Source organism: Hydra vulgaris, chromosome 01 (assembly GCF_038396675.1).
Source record: "Hydra vulgaris chromosome 01, alternate assembly HydraT2T_AEP".
NCBI classification, from domain to species: domain Eukaryota; kingdom Metazoa; phylum Cnidaria; class Hydrozoa; order Anthoathecata; family Hydridae; genus Hydra; species Hydra vulgaris.
The window spans coordinates 53,765,845-53,777,500 of record NC_088920.1 but is presented as its reverse complement, the minus strand read 5'-3'; the positions used below and the strand labels follow the sequence as shown (position 1 = coordinate 53,777,500).

Genomic DNA, 11,656 nt, shown 5'->3' with positions numbered 1-11,656 from the left:
TTATTAAAAATAAATTGATTGATTGAAATAATAAAAATATTAAATTTAAAATAGTTTTTTGTGTTCAGGAACTCTAAAAAAGAAAAAAAATTCATGAGATTTAATAATTTGCAGCATATTATTTTTAAGCCTGGAGTCCCAGAGTCTTTTGCTGCAATTATAGATAAGGACTCCAGTTTTACAAATTTATTATTCTTCTAAGTTATAAGTCTAAATTTTTTCCCAAAAGTAGTTCATAAGCTTTTTTTGCATTTTCACCAAAGACATGGAAGAAATAATCTCTTTGTGATTTTCAAATCTGGAGTCCTTTTTTTGACTCCACATCCATGGTAGAAAGTTTCTTTATAATATAGTTATTGTCTAACTTGTTTTTCATTTTAATAATTGTTTATTGTTCTTGTAGTAAAAAAAGGTATATCTTAATAAACACAATTTAATGAACTGCTTAGTGATAAAATAATGATTTTTTACATGAAGATGGTGATATATAATGGGTTTATGATTGTTTCATATTTTTTGTGGATTTTTTATTTGAAGATTAGGCCCCCTCTTGCTCTTTTTTTTGCTAAAGACATAAAGCCTAATTTTTTTTTGGTCTTCCTAGCTGTAATTTTTTAACTCATAAAGTAACCTTTAAAGTATGGACACCAGACAGGTGTTGTTTATTTTAAATGAAGTTTTACCAAAGATGGCCTTATTACATTTTTATTATTACTTTCAAAAATTTTACTTAATCCTAAAAAACAGGCTTTATAATTTATAATTGCAATATTTCTTTTAATTTTAGGTCTTTTGTAAACTATGCACCTAAACCTTTTTTCTTTTCAGTTGTTTCCCTTTTATGTTTGTTTAGTTTGTAGCTATAACTTCATAAACTGGTAATAGTCTAAAACTGTCCAATAAATTTAATTCCTGATAACTTGAACTTCCTAGAGATCAAGGAAAATGATTTGACTTAAGGAATGTTTGACTAAAGTGAATTCCCGTTAAGTTGAGGTATTAGTTCAAGTTAGGGCGATTTTTCTTTATTCAATAATAAATATTTTTCTTTATTCAATAATCAAATTTATATTATTATTCTAATGTTACAATGAAAGAAGTTTTGGATTGCATTTATGCAGTACAGTCAATGTAGTACAGTCAAAAAGTAACATTTAAAATAGTTTAAAAAAACTTTAATATTATGTCAATATTAAAGTTTTTTTACTTCCCATACAAAAAGTTTGAGTTATCTGAAGAAATTTGCTAAAAGAAGGCAAAAAAATAGTTCGACTTAATGAAGTTAAGAGGTTAGACTTAACTGGAGAATAATCAATTAGACAATTTCAAGGGACCATATGAAATAGTTTGAGATAATAAAAGTTTGAGTTAACCAGTGTTTAACTTAATGGGAATAATCTATATATCTAATATATAGAATAATTAGTATAAGTCCCAGTGTCTAGTATAAGGCACTTAGCAAGATAACGATCAACAGACAATTTAAACAATTGCAAATTATATGAATCAGGAAAACAAAATGAAGGGAGTGAATTTCAAAGAATTGTAGTTTGAGGAAAAATAATTGATGAAAAATATTTTTGGAGCACTAAGGAACAGTCACAGTAAATGAATGAGACTTGATTTAATGACAAGTAACACAGTGATAGTAACAAGTGATAATGGTTGATGGTTGGCTGCAAAAGCTGGTCCAACTATGTTTTAGGCCTTGTTTTAAAGCGTAAAACAAGGCCTGACACTCCATTTACATACGCGCTAAGCCATTTTATGTATGTGGTAAACCATTTCTGTTGAGCCATTTTTTAATCATTTTTCAATATTTAAACAAGTTTAAAGATATTGTTTAAGCGGTAAGATAAAAGATGTAATTAACATTTTAAAAACCACTTATGAAGTTTCAATGACATTACATAAAAAAGTTTGTATAAAAATTACGTTTGATATTTTAAGCTTGGTTGGGTGCGATTGCACTCTATTTCTGATTTCAAATGTATGTAGTTGCGACAACTTGGCCACGGCATTTTAGATGTTTTGAGAAGATTTAAATATATGTCGATATGCAAAAGCAATTAAATTCGTAAATAATCTTTTGTACTCAAATGATTTGTTATAAGCAAAGCACTTTTAAATTAAACGATGATTTACTTTATTGATTGTTCATAAAAAGAAAATTTTTAATTTTATTATTTAATTTACATAAAGTTAAGTATTATTAATAATTGTAAGAAATAATTATATAAATAATAATATAGATTAATTTTTTATTTTTTAAATGTAAATCTTTTAAAAATATTTGTACGATTGATTTTATAAAATTAAGACTTTTAACAACAACTGCGCTTTCAATAGAATTAAAAATAAAAAAAAATCATCAAAGTTAATAAAGTTAATAATCAAATAAACTAGCAGGAACTTACAGGCGACTGACATAAACATATATATATATATATATATATATATATATATATATATATATATATATATATATATATATATATATATATATATATATATATATATATATATATGTATATGTATATGTATATGTATATATATAAATGAACACTGCGCCAGAGTGTCAAACAAAACATAAACATACATTTATGTAAGTGACTTACAGTGAACTAGCACTGTGCAGCAGTCCATGCAGAACAAAAACATAAAAATATATTAAAGCCTAATCACTAAATACATCAGCAGTGTTGTGAAGCAGTTTAGCTTCGTATTCATAAATATATTTTACCTTTTTAGTTTAACCATTAAAATTTACTTTCTAATAATTTGATGCAATAAAAACGTGCTTCTAGTTTGCAAAAGCCAAAATAAAATTGTAATTTACTTAAAATGTAATATGCCTTTTATATATTAATTCCTAATATATATTATAGTATAATAAGCCGGTAGAATTTCGTAAAATATGAAGTTATTAAATGTATACATAGTGTGCAGTTTGGATACTGATCTTTATAGACTGCTGTTTCAGGGTCTGGTGCATTGTGGAATTTTTTAAAGCATTATAAAGACACTGCTAAATAAAAAAGGTTGTTATAATATTTGTATAGTAGCGCAACGATTTAATTATTTCTTTTGTTTGTCTTACTTAAGAATGCGTTAGTGGTGTAGTGGTAAAGCGCTCGCTTCATAAGCGAAAGGTTCCGAGTTCGATCCCCACCACATCCCTAGTAGGACTACACTCAACTTGTTTCTCCGCGCAGCAGCCTTGTTCGTCAAGGTTTGTATTTCGGAATTATAGAGTTGAGAGAGGGTTATAACTTCTTTTAAGTAGCCTCCTCACCTGTAGTGGCCTTCTCGACCTTAAGGAGGTGAATAACAAAAAAAGAAGAAGAAAAAAAAAAGAAGAAGAATCGTTTTAAATATTTTAAACTTTACAAACTACGCAAAGCATGAAATGGTTATAAAATTTTTTTTTTATAATTTCTTTTTTATTTATTATATAATTCAACTACTGTTACTTTTATTAGAATGTTGTCGAAATAAAACACAAATACTTAAATAAAGAATTATATTATATGCTTTGATAAGTTAAAGAACATTAGTTTCTTTACTAAATGATCATAAATAGTAAGTTGTTTCTTTTGATAATAGTGTCGCTTAATTTTATAAAAAAATTATAAATGAGAGTAGTTTAGAAATAACTTAGTCTAAATGTAACTTATTTTGTTTTTGTTAAGTTTTTTTCTTTGTTAAGAATCCAGTAGTTGTCTCCTGTCAAGTTAAGTTTTTCTTTGGGGTTTATGAAATATTCTCAAAACATCTAAAATGTGGCCATGATGTCGCAACTAAATATTATATGCATGGTCAGATATAGAATGTGCTTCCGAACCAACCCTGATATTTGAGCATTTACAAAAGTAATTAGTTAAGAAAAAATAAAGAAAATTTCATTTTTATTATTGTAATTTTTCCATCAAAAATATTTGGCAAAAGGAAAAAAAAATATGTTATACAACGCTTAAAAAAAGAAATCATTAAAGAAACATTAAAAAAACTTTTATCATTTAGCAATAGCAGGAATTTAGACAATTTCTCATAACAAACAATAACAAAAATAGTTACCGAATTTTTTTAAAAAATTAAAAGGCGAAACAAAAATTTATTAGCAAAACAATAGTACATGTTATATTTTATTTTATATTAGTGCCACTTTTGATATTTTAATTTTTTTGTTTGTTTGTTTTGTTATAATGATTGATTTTATCAAAAAAATGAAAAAACATTACAAGCAAATGAAAAAACATTACAATGACATTTTTTAAAGAGTTTATTTTTTTAAAATTAAAAAAAAACTTCTTTTATGGATATGACTAATTTTTTAGCTTGAATTTATGCTTGAAGCAATATAACTTTTGCAATGTCGCTGGTAAAGTAATTAACTTGAGTTTTTTTTCTTTGCAACAAGTAATACTTTTTGTTTGTTAATAACTTTTTAAAAGTAAAAATATAATTATTTGTAAAGTTGCAATTTTAAGCCTATTAACTTATTTTAATTGATTTATACTTATGTCGAGAAAAGAAAGAAATTAATTTATGTTGAATGATAATAAAAAATGTAATATTAAATTTAATTGTTTAAAAAAAAAAAAGAATTGAAACAAAATAGACATTCCATAATATGTACATTTACAAAATAACACTTCTAGATTTGTTTTTCTTAATTAGTAAAATAAACTTGCTTTGCGGTAATTTATTTTATTGTGGTAGTTTAAAAAAAGTTAATATTCTTAAATAAAAAAAATTAGAATAATTTTATGACGTCAAAATCACGACAAGCTGATGAGCTCATGAGCTGAGCCGTTTTTTATTTAAAACAAGACCTAATGTTTACAATTCATTTTTGCACCTTTTCTTAAAGAGAAAGGACATTAATCTAAGATCCGCTCCAAATAGGGCAACGGTATTCCATACAAGGACAGAGAAGAGGTATATAGAGATAAAGAATAGAATCTAAAGTAAGAAAGTGGCAAGTACAATAAAGAGATGCAACCTTACCAGGTGCTAATTTTGCAATGGATTTGATACATTGTTTCCAAGAAAGATTGGAAGTAAGAGTTAATTCTAGAAAAGGAATGGTAGATGACTCATTGAGTTTATTACCGTTCATGAATATGGGAAGATCTAGATTATTGCAATATTGATTAGACGAAAAAGTTAAGTTTAATCTTAGTTAAAGTTCACCTGCCACTGAGAGGTCAATGCTGTAGCAGAAATGAGTTTCTTGCACCTCAACTCAAATGACATCTTCAAGAAATCAGAGACTGTTGTCTTCTTACAAGACAACTTCAAATCAAGAATTAATGGTAGTATCATCAGTGAACAATGCCAACTTGTGTGATAATGATTGTGCGATGTGAGAATTTCTGCTAGATCATTAATGTAAATTTAAAAAAGTATTGGGCCAATGGTAGAACCTTGAGGAACCCCTGAACTTACAGAAAGTGAAAAAGAGTGCTGTCCATCGAGGACAACTTTTTAACTATGATTGGTAAAGAAAAATTCAATAATATTAAAACTATTACGAGATACATTGTAAAAGGAGAGCTTATGCAGAAGACCAGCATGCCAAACTTTATCAAAGATTTTAGAAATGTTGGGAGCAATAGCCCTAACTTCTCCAAATCTATCTAATGCACGATAAAACTGTTATTAATATTAACAAATCAGCAGTAGAACGAGAACATCAAAATCCATATTGATGATCAGAAAGTAAGTTATTAGATTCAAGATTAGAGATTAAGTGTTTATTAATTAAAGACTCAAAAACCTTGCTTATGATAGTAAGAAGACTTATGGGACAGTAGTTAGACAAGTCAGATTGCTATCCAGAATTTAAAATTAGAAAATCAAAAAATAGGGATAAAAGATACTGTTTTACAGTAGACTGGAAAACAAGACTCTGATAAGCACTTGTTAAATAGTTTTGAAAGTATAGACAACAACTCCGCAGAATACTTCTGCAAGGCTATACAAGTATGTTGTCCGAATAATTTAAATATATGGGTTATTTGATAATTTAAATAAAATTGGTTTATTGTAAACAAACTATTAGAAATTATTTACTACTTTATTTAATGAAGTAATAAGTAAACATAATAATTTATGTGTTTAACATATATATAATAGTTTACAAAGCATTTCTCATAGTACAGTATTTTTTACAAAACGTAATAAATATATTTTTCTTTTTCAAGTTTTAGTTTTTTGAGCTTAGATTTTTTCTTTTTCTTTAAGATTTTCTTTTTTTAGAATTTTCAGGGTATTTTTGAAACGCTTTAAGTTGTCAAAACAAACTACCGCGGTCAATTTGAAAAAATAAAATATACTAAGTGTGGCCAGGAATGGCGTTCGATCACATTTCTTTTAGTTTTCACTTTTTTTTTATATAATTACGCGGCTCACACACACACACACACATATATATATATATATATATATATATATATATATATATATATATATATATATATATATATATATATATATATATATATATATATATATATATATATATATATATACACATATATACACACATTTAATACCAAAAACTAAATTTACATCAGTTCATTATTTTAATTAGAAAGAATTTGAAGTAAAAAGTAGAACATCAAGTTTTTCAGACACATGTTTGTATTTACTTCATAAAAAAACAAGTTCAAGAAATAATTATCTAACTAAAGATGATTAAATAATAGTTTTCAATTAATTTTTTTTAATAAGGTTTACCATGTCTTTATTAATAGAATTATTGGACATAAGTTCTCTGCTAGCAATTTGACCTTGAATGTAAGTATTTCTTCTGGCCTGACCAGAGATACGACAAGCACTTTCAGATGTCATTTTTACACATCTTTCAACAGATTGTGTATGAGAGGGCCACTTTATTACTTTCATTGGAGCGTTAATAAATTCTTTAACTGCTTCCGTTGATAAATGACATGTTAGAGGTGGTTTAGTAATATCACTCCAGTCTATAAGTTCAGACAAACAGGTTGCTTCCATAATGATGGCAGGAGTCTTCCATAATGAAGCAGGAATCTCCAAATTGAAGTGCATCATTCCCTACTCCTCTTAATTTAACCATTTTATCAGCTGCTTCATTTCGCTCATCTTCAATTTGACTACAGAGCATACTTTGCAAAACTGATTCAGGGTGAGCATACCACGCTGATCGTTTGAAAGTGGGTAAAATAATGTCAATTTCCTCCTGAATTTGATTTTTTAGTAATTGCATTTGTTTAAGTAAGTTTATTGGTCCTTCCACCCAGCAAGAATTTATTTTAATGTTAAACCAGTTGGGAATATAGACACCTACTATGTACTCAAAAATTATTTTCATCCTATTTAAAAGGTCACCTGTTAACCCATGTTTAGACACCCAGATTCTGCAAAACCTTAAAGCAGTAATTAGCCAATCTACTGTGACAAAGAGGACCGATTTCTAGTAATGCAAGTCTCTGAGGCAGAACTCCAGTTTTAATAGATGTCACAATTTGGTATGCATAGCTCTGGCCGTGCTTAGATCTTTGATAATGTCAGGACTGAGGTAGATAAGTGGAGAGTTTTCACACATTTTTAAAAAATCTGGGTTAATTTCAAGTCAAGTTAAAAAAAAAAGGTTGGTAGCATCGAGGGTTGCAAAAAAAACATTTTTTTTTGAAAAAAAATCAAAAACCATTGGTTTTTTTAAAAAAAAAAAAAAAAAAAAAAAAAAAAAAAAAAAAAAACAACATGTTTTTTTGGTTTAAACTCTTTTTTTTTTAAATAAGCCGTGTTTAAGTCAACTTTTTCAATTAAAAAAAAAGCATTAGTCATTTTTTCTTGAGTAAATTATATTTTCTATTAGCATTTCTTCTGTGATTCATCAACCAAAACATCATTATTTAATGTTCTGTATATGAAAAAAAGCTTTGCTGCTTTTTTTACTTCCATCTTGTTTCTTAACTTAGAATGAACAAGCCTAAAAGTTGAAATAATTTTTTCACATCCAGCACTATAAGATAGTACATTTAACAAACCTTCAATATCCATGATAATGTTGCTATCCAAAGATTTTAGAGATTTCCACCATTCTATCGGTGATACAGTTTTTAAAACAGGTTCACTATGCAAATAGCTTTTATCGAATTTGCTCCAGCTTGATGATTATTTCGTATACACTTTATTATTTGTGTAACATGCTTGCTCACATTTTCAATGTTAAGATCATTTGCTAAAAGATTTAGCATATGAACAGCATACCCAATATTAGTAATTATTCAGATACCTCCTTTAGATGACAATACTTGTCACATTGATTTCATATTAGCTGCAATGTCAGTCACTAAGCTTTTTACTGTTTACTTTTAACTTAGCATCCAAATTTATGTGTTGCAGATTATTATTGCTTTATTTTTTACTTTATGCTTTATTGCATTTATTATAAAGATTATTCTATTGCTTCTCTTGCCAATTGTGTAAGATATAAATAACAGTTACAATAATTTCATAAAAGTTTTATTCAATTTTAGTTATTATTGAACTTCAATGTCTAAAAAATTTTTAAAAAATCCATAGTAAATGTAACTTATTTAATGTACGCAACTTTTATCATATATATATATATATATATATATATATATATATATATATATATATATATATATATATATATATATATATATATATATATATATATATATATATATATATATATATATATATATATATATATACTGTAATTATCTCTTTTATTTAAAAGGTACCTTAAAGCACTATGTAAATTATTAACCTTTATATAAGTTAAATGAACATAATAGTTAATATTTAAATCAAAATGAAAATTAAAATAATAGTATATAAACGTATTAAATGCTTGTGTTTTGATTCAAATAGTTAGTCTATATAATATATTATATATAGACAATAAATATTTGAATATATACATAATAAATATATATATATTTATATTATATATATATATATATATATATATATATATATATATATATATATATAATATATATATTATATATATATATATATATATATATATATTATATATATATATATATATATATTATATATATATATATTATATATATATATTATATATATATATATATATATATATATATATATATATATACTTTATTATATTATATATAGATATATTTTTATATATAAACAATAACTACTCAAGTTCAAATAAAATGTTTTATCACTTATTTATCTCTAAAGATGAACAAGTGCTCTTAAAAGAATAAACAATAACTACTCAAATACAAGACATAAGCGTTAAATAAGAGTAATTACTATGATTTTAATTTTGCAAATTAAAGTTTATTATTATACACTATTTGTAAATATTGATTAAAATTTGTTTGTATTTTAAACTTTATATTACTCCTAAAATTAAAATTACTAAAATATAGTTACTAAATTTTTAAAACACTTTAAAAAATTTTCAATAAATATTTACAAATAAGCAAGTATTAGCAATTTGAGCGTTTGTTAAAATCATAAATAAAATAGTTTATTTTAGCAAAACTAAAGTAGCATATACGCTTACGTCCACTGCAAAATTCATGTATTCAAAGAAATGCCTTTTACAACAAGACACTATTTTAAAACAACTTATTATTTTTGGTTAAAACTAAAGTTGAACACAAACAAAGAAGTATCTAAAAATCATTGTCACAACACCGGTTTTAACTGGGAGGCAAGGGGGAGGCTACTGAAAGAACACACTCTCTCCCACTCCCCCTCCCAACTGTCAAAAAAAAAAAATAGTATATAATAAATTCTATATATATATATATATATACCTGTTACTGCATGTAAAAAACAAATAGGCAATACCAAATAAATAACATACTGTAAATTTAATATTTATAAGAAACTATTTTTCAGAAGCATCTTTATAATTTTAACATCTTTATGATTTTAAAAGTGCATTCACATCTACATGAAAGGACTTACATGAAAAAAATAATTAAAAGATAATTATATGCTACCAGGGTTGATAGGTTTAAAACTATCAACCCTGGTAGCATCATTCGACATCTTACCCAGCAGTCCTGACTAATGATTGCTGACTTTAGTAGGACCATCAAGAAACTTAATAAGACTTCTTAACCCTAGTTCCCCAGTATGCAGATCACATATAATCAATACAAGTTTTTTATTAAGTTTTTTTTCAACCCATTGTATCACTCCTTCTGCCCATCCAGTATTTACATTAGTACTATCATAACCTATGCCTTCAAATGTCAAATGTAAACATCTTTCTTTAAGCCATTTAATTAAATGACTAGCAATTATTTCTGCAGGTTTTTTTAAATCTGGTTCTTCAGGAACAAAATGAAATATAATTTCCACCAGGTTCACTGCACACAGTATGTTCTTCTTTTATTAAACCTGGAAATTTTCTGCCATCAACATCAAAAACAATTTTAGTGTCATCTTTTCTACCATCAAAAAAAAAAAAAAACTCAAACCATTATTGTTCAGTTCATTTTGGAGTTTTGAGGTCAACTCTTTTCCAATTTTTTCTTGAGCTCACTTAACTTTGTTGTGGTCAATAATTATGCAAGTGTTTTCTTCAGTGATAATTTTAGCATCAATAAGGGCAGCAGTTGCTATTTCTGCAGTTTCTCTCAAACCTGTATGATGCCTTAAGCTTGCTAATGCTATATTTTTTATATTCATGGTGTTATATAACACACTTTTTTCTTTTACTTTTTTTGTTTTTGAAATATTAATTTTTATTTTATCATTTGTATCTTCACAAAAAAATCATTTTCCTGCTTAAGAATCTCCTGGTCTGTTTTAAATAATATGATCTTCATCGGAGATTACAGTAAAAAATAAATGTGATGTTTAACAGAGATTACGGCAAACTTCATTTTCAAGAATAAAAATTCCAAAAAAATAATAGTATGAAGGTGAAAAAAAGAAGGTTAAAATATTTTTTTTTCAAAAAAAAAATATTTTTATGTTTTACATACTGATTTACAAAAAAAAAAAAAAAAAAAACTAGCCGTCATCAAATTTCAAAAAAAAGTGAAAATCGACACACCCTAATGTCCACCAAATTTGAGTATTTATCAGACAAATTGTCTGGAACAAAAAAGTTTGTTATTTCGAGCCCTGTATTTAATAGTCCAAGCAATTACTGGTAGCTTTATGACCTGACCTGACATAAGTTGAAAAAGTTAGTGCCTAATTTTTAAATATAGCTGTATGAAAGGAATCATAAACCATAGATTTATTTTAATTTAATGGTTTAACTTTTTTCAGAAGGTATTTAGGAAGATATATAGGAGATTACAGGCTTAGGTTTAAAGCGTAAAGTGGTCCGCCATTTGCTTACACATTATTTAACGTAAGTTATTTAATGTTAGAGGTAAGTCATTTTAGTCGAGCAAATTTTTATCAATTTTTAGTATTTTAAATAAGTCTAAAGATATCATTTAAGCGGTAAGATAAAAGAAGTAATTAACTTTATAAAAACCACTTTGAATGAGGATTGCGTAAAAAAGTTTGAATGACAATTACATTTGATATTAGTGCTGTTTACAAATGTAATAAGTTAATAAAAAAAAATTATTTTTATTAAAAAAAAAGTTTGTTTTTATTAACCTAACTTTTTCATCAA

At 25.8% G+C, this 11,656-nt stretch overlaps 1 protein-coding gene across 2 annotated transcripts in view; it reads left to right on the top strand.

The window, feature by feature from the left end:
• LOC101237218 (uncharacterized) overlaps window positions 1-11,656 on the top strand; it is a 76,633-nt gene that overhangs the window by 601 nt on the left and 64,376 nt on the right. The window lies entirely within an intron of this gene.